This window comes from Prunus persica, chromosome G6 (assembly GCF_000346465.2).
Source record: "Prunus persica cultivar Lovell chromosome G6, Prunus_persica_NCBIv2, whole genome shotgun sequence".
Taxonomy (NCBI): Eukaryota; Viridiplantae; Streptophyta; class Magnoliopsida; order Rosales; family Rosaceae; genus Prunus; species Prunus persica.
The window spans coordinates 4,470,893-4,477,499 of record NC_034014.1 but is presented as its reverse complement, the minus strand read 5'-3'; positions in this window follow the sequence as shown (position 1 = coordinate 4,477,499).

Below are 6,607 nucleotides of genomic sequence, written 5' to 3'. Positions count from 1 at the left end.
TAGACGAAGGAAAAAGAGTACAGTGTTTGAAGATCTTTATTGACAGCACGCTCCCCCTGTTGATCATTTTTCTGAATATCATAGTTGACACTGCTTCTGTGAGTCAATAGTGTATGAAGGTCTTTATCAATAGCACGCTCCCCCCTGATGAATATCTCCCACTGAAAACTTCATGACTAGCTTTTTCCACTTGGGCTATTTATAAGTTCATTCAAAAATATGCCCGTATATGGTGTTGTGCTTAGATAGCATCAAATATGCCTCACATCATCCCAAAGTGATGGTGATGGAGTTGAACTCTATCTGGAATATACAATGTCCGGTCTAATATACGTCCGAAAAATTATTTAAGTGCCCAACGGATAATCCACACAAAAATGCTTCAATACTTTCTTAGCAAAAATCTCATTGGCATAACGCTCGATTTTCAGGTCGAGACAAATATTTCATGAACTCTTCAGAAGCTTTGCAAATACAATATAATCAATGTACTCACTGAGGCAATTTATGCATATTAATATTGAGTACAGATTTTGTGCTTCAAGCACATGTCCTTTAGGGACTTGCTTTATGCAATTTCAATCCTCTCAACGGATTTTGTTTAAAAGGGATTAAACTTTATGACACATTATATAGCTTTAACCCAGCTATTTATACATCTTTAGGGAATCGCTTCTGGCAATATGCTCCGTACATTTAATAACCCTTAAAGATAACATGTTGGTCTCCGTAAATGTGCAACAAGGGGGCACAATTGAAATATGAAGAAAACCTAACATTCTTTGTTTCTGCCAGAAAACATTGTGTCATACAAAGTAGGTATATTCCCTTTTATTCCGAACACCCAAGTATAACTTTCAATATTAACATCTTTTGGGGTTCGTACTGTGGGTTTGTTATTTGACGTTCATTCTTATCTATAATGGAATTGCCTCATTCCATTTTAGCCAATGATATTGTCGATATTTAATAATTGAACGTGGTTCCAATTAACACAGCCTATTGATGATTTGAGTAGCTACTCCAAAAATAAAAATTGTCATTCATCAATTCATGATACCACTATTCTCATGTGCATGCGCATGCATCAATTATAAGCATTTCTTTGCCTTTGGGTACCCAAGCCACTTCAGGGGGCTTTTATGATGTGAGAATGTGGATTATAACCTCCAATGGAGCGTTATTTTGCAGTAAGGCGTGGATAATCTCCATTTAGGGAGTTGGAACATTTAGAACCCATATATCTGTCATGCTGCAGGCATACCACAGATTAATACATACATGTCAATTAATTTCTGGGACTTTAACCCATACAATTTGCTACGCATTAGGCGTGCACAATATCAACATTGACATGTCAAAGGATTGTCCTTTCGAGACTTCAATCCACATCATTTGCTACGCAACAGGCGTGCATCATATTGATCACTGCTATACCCATATTCTGTTCTTATGGGACTTTAATCTGTGCAGTGTATTATCAATGTATCCAACTTACAATCTGTAAAATTTGCGTTAATAATTCATGGATACATACAAGCCATTCTTTTGGAACGGACTTATCTTCCCATTTGGTTACCTTTCAAGATAAAATATCAAATAAGTAAATAAGCATAAAATAACACAAGTATTGCTTACATCCTTAGGTGGGAGAAGTTTTTCTCAAGTATCATTCAAGCTTGTATCGGCCCAGTAAATATAATGTAGCGCTTGATGATCTAGTTTTATCCTGCAAGAGCAAAAATCACAACTCTTTTGCCTCTGTCAAAACAAATAACCCTCAGAGTTAGGATCACTTCATGGATTCTTTCTTCAGATGTTCATTCTAAAGAAATAAAATCTCTTATGAACAGAGAGTTACAAAAAGAGAAAAAATGCAAAAAAATTGTGATATTGATTGCAAGATAAGGTAAGCAATCAAGGAAGGAAGCTGGTGGGAGCAGACAATAAGCTCTCATTTCTCCTAGTTTAGAAGAACTTCCGGAGATTAGAGCATAAGGTCGCCTTCACAGTTCCCTGATGTGGCGGAAACGTGATCAGGGATAGTCTCGCTTCCTGAATGGATGATCAGAGATAGTCTTGCTTCTCGGGCATATTGAGTGCTCACTGATAAGAAAAACAAGTAGATATTGCATCACTAGGTATGGAGAAAACTGGATGTCTTCTGCAAAGAAAATTTCGTTAGTAACACATTTATACACAAATAAGAGGAATAAGTAGAACCGGTGAATTTCAAATTAACTATAGAAAAATTGCGAGATTCTCGGGGTACTTTTGAAAAAATAGCTCTGTAAAATCCGCAAAGCAAGATCGGCTTTTGACGAAAATAATACTTGAAGATGCCGAAAGTGCCGACAAACATAAATGGAGGCCGCGTGAAGTTTTGGAATCTGGGAAACAAAAAGAGAATATGGGGATCCGAGAAGATATTGGGATCCTGAAAAACTGTAGCCATATTTCCTCCTATAGATATGGCCTTTGCGAAACTTGATTGGAGCAACTGCGTTTCAACTTAACTTCCTTCATTTTCTGAAACTTTAGTTTTCCTAAGACTTTCTTCGAAACCTTCTTAAAAATGGCTTCCTCTTCTTCCTGCCCAAATTATTTCAATTTAAATGATGCTCCCACAACAACCAGTGACGCCAAAGTTTGGCGTCCATCCTTTGTATCCCAAAATCGTCATCTCACAGTTAATGATTCTGTGATGATGAATGATGCTACTGCTGTCATAGTAGCTAGGAATTTCATTACTCCAATGGATGAAATGCTGTTAACAGGGAGGTCTGAGGAAGAGGCTATTGATGACTCAATGGCTTCTAGCATTTAGAGTGCTGCTTCTGTTTCTAACATGACTGATCGTTTGCGTGCTAGAGCAAACGAGGTTCAGAAGTTAACAACTGAAAATTCGTCTCTTCAAAGAATGCTTCATGAGTCTCAACAGGAGGTTGAGAAACTTAAAGGAGAGAATAATGCCTTGTTGAAACTGGTGAGTTCGCACTCCGTTGATACACTGAGAAGGCTAGACATGCTGCAGGTCTCCAATGAAAGAATTTTGGGAGACCACGAGAGGCTTATGACTAAGCTTAAGAGGCGTCGTCCTCTTCCTTCAGAGGCTTCCAGAACATGATGTAATTTTATAGATTTTACAGGGCCTACACCTTCATTGCAGGTGGAAAAAATCTATCTGTTGTATGCTTCTTTCCTGTTATAATAATTGCACACATTCTTAAATTTGCACCTGTGGTTTTTATGTCTTTTCAAAATGACGATTTGGAACCTTGCGCCTTATAGGTTCAAATAACCACATCGACTCTCCCAAATTTCATATTTCATCGTATGGGAGCCCAGAACTTTTGACCTGGGCTAAACACAAACTCAGAATTTATTCGCCCTTTTTCAAATGGACATGAAATATGAATTGAGTAAAAACCACGCTAATATCGCAATATAGTAGTGAAGATCATTAACTACTATATACCCACAATCTCAAATTCGGGATTTCTCATATATTTGAATCCATGTCCTTCCGGCCCAGATATATCAAAATATGTGTGGAGCCTCAATTCATCATTTGAGGTTTATATTGATATTATCCATTTCACGGTGTATTCTTAACAATCGGAATTCACAAAATATATTTCTTCCTTGAGGTGTCGATTATAACAGAATCGAACTTTATTAAATTCATCATTCTCTTATGCCAAAGAAATATGTGGCGTACCACAATTTCCAATAATAACTCAAGGGTTGTCCATTTAATTGTTGGAACTTCAGGTTCTCAATACTGTTAGATTTTGAACCTCAAGCCAAAATCACATATTCTCATGGTATGGACATTTTTACAATTTTCTGTACATATTTCTGGACTTCAAGCCCTTACATAATTGTCCATATCTTGAGGAACTTCTGACATCTTATTTAATTGCTCATCCATGAGTTTAAGGAACTGCAGGTTCCCTTTTGAATAGTGACAGTTACCCAAAATGGTAAATATTTATGCATACATCACTATTTATGTATATGGCACTATTCATGTGTACAGTACATTTGCCAATACAGTTATTTTTATGTGTACGGCACTATTAACCAATATAGTATTGTTACATCATTTAAGGAACCCCATGTCCTTATTTACATATCAAGAATCAAGGACCCTCAAGTCCGATCACATGTTTACAAATATAGTACTGGAGAGACTGCTAGCTCTCATATCAATATCATCATCAAGGATCTTCAAGTCCTGATGTAATTGTATGATGAGGATCAAGAAACTTCTGGTTTTGATCTGTATCCTTGTAAAAAAAAACTCATCATACAACACAATTAATCCATAAAATAAATTGCTTGTAAATTAAATTATTGGTAAATGAATTGCTTGTATGGACGATAAACCCGCATCATACGTTAAATAAAAGTAAATGTGCGGTAAAGTAAATTCATAAAGTATGAGGGTTAATTCCTCATCATACTTTAAGTAAAAGTAAATGTGCGATAAAATAAATTGCTTGCTATATGAACGTTAATTGCGCACCATATCTTAAATACAATTAAATGTGCGGTAAAATAAATTGCTTGCTATATGGACGTTAATTCCGCACCATATCTTAAATAAAATTAAATGTGCGATAAAATAAATTACTTGCTATATGGACGTTAATTCCGCACCATATCTTAAATAAAAAGAAAGGCGTGGACGATAAACCCGCGCCACCCTTTTAAATAAATATTGTCGTATGGGTAATAAAACTACACCATACAGTAATTAAAATAAATAAGGGGTTAAAACCACCACCAAATAAAATAAAAAAAATGTTAGTATTAGTAACGGTCTCCCACTGATAATATGTTTAGTATTACCAAAGGTCCATTTTTTGTTAGTGGTTAGTAATAGAAAAGTAAATAGATATAGCATATTATATTACCATCAACTTTTCATATATATATATATATATATATATTATACAATGGTTAGTAGTATAAATAAATGTGCGATAAAATAAAGCTTTTCGTGCTGATAACGTGTTAGAAAACCAAGAAATTTGAGAGAGAATTTAGAAGTAGAGAAAAACCCTTGAATTGGTTCCTCTCTTAGTATTATCAATCTGGCATTATAAAGAGAAGAGTGAACCCTTTTGTAGGCAAAGCTCCTTCCAATTGGAGGTGAGCTCCACCTTATATATTTACAACATAATGTAATTTATCTATACATATCACAGGGCATGCGAGCTTGACTACAATATGCGAGTCCCTGAGTTAATGTTCAATTTAATTGAATATCATAAATATGTGGCACTCAGTGTCTCAAACTGCACAAAACTCGCCGACCGATATGGGCTATAGCAATACAAGTTCTGTCTAATACAAGAAAAAGGAGTCTGTAAAGGCTGATATAAAATTCAATGTCAAAAGTAACAATCAAGCACCCAAACACGAATCTCATCCTTGATCTTTGAAGGGAGTAAAACACTTGATAACACCATCTAAAGGTAGCTCATTGGGGAATATAACCAGCATTGCAAAATTATTTCTTAGTACCAAAAATTGAAACTCTAATTTTCAAGGCATCAATTAGTAAAACATAAGTTTGAAGGCATCAACTTGACAGAACCCTCAGCTCCGTAATTTTAATTTTTATCTTCCCATTTTCTTCCTTCCCCTTGAGCTAAAAAATCTAGTTTAAATACTCACCATTGCACATAAAACAAGCAAATGAAAATTTATGATTCTCCCAGGTTGGAGCAAATTGATTGTAGATGTGTTGTTAATTAACACATGCATTAGGCAAATAAAAAGATTTCTTTACCAAAACCCTAATTAGAAAGTAGAAAAGGTTAAGAATCCCAAATTGTAGTTGCACTCAGAAATCAATTAAAAAGACACATAAAATCGAAAAATTAAAAATCAAAAGAACAAAAAACAAAAAGCACGAATTCTGAAAACTGTCGCACCACACGACGATCAACAAGCTTACCAAAATGCCAAAAAAAGAAAAAGAAATTTGGGGGTTAACAAGGACAAAACAGACAAACCCAAGAATTGAACACAAAAATAAACCAATCGGATCGGAAAATATATATATATATATATATATATATATATATACCAAGAAGATTGATACTCACGCAAGAGAAGAACACAACAAATAATAAAAATGAAAAATTCACCTCTCGTATTTTCGGGAATTGAGAAGTTTGGAAGGAGCTGCTGTTCGGAATCTGGAAATCCCCAAATTGAGAAAATTGAATCCCAACCCTACCCAAGAAATTTCAGATCGGGAGGAGAAGAGAGAACATAGATATTGATGTAGGTACGAGAGAGGGGGTGGGGGGGGGGGGGAGTAAAAGAATCCACTAAGGGGATGTCTGGAGGGCCACTATGTTGAGCTGCTACGACGTTCCAGCTTATGGGGAGGACCAAGTTTCGGGGTAAAACTGACAAATAACCGGGGGTATTTCAGCGGACATTACCCTTTGATGCTCTGCATAGCGGTTCTTCACTCGTGTGATGTGCCTTGGAAGAGTAGTGAAAGAAAAAGAAGATTGGTGAAAAATAGAGTCTTGAAACATCCGTGGGAAAGAGAGCCTCAACTCCCAGAAATCCCTGATTT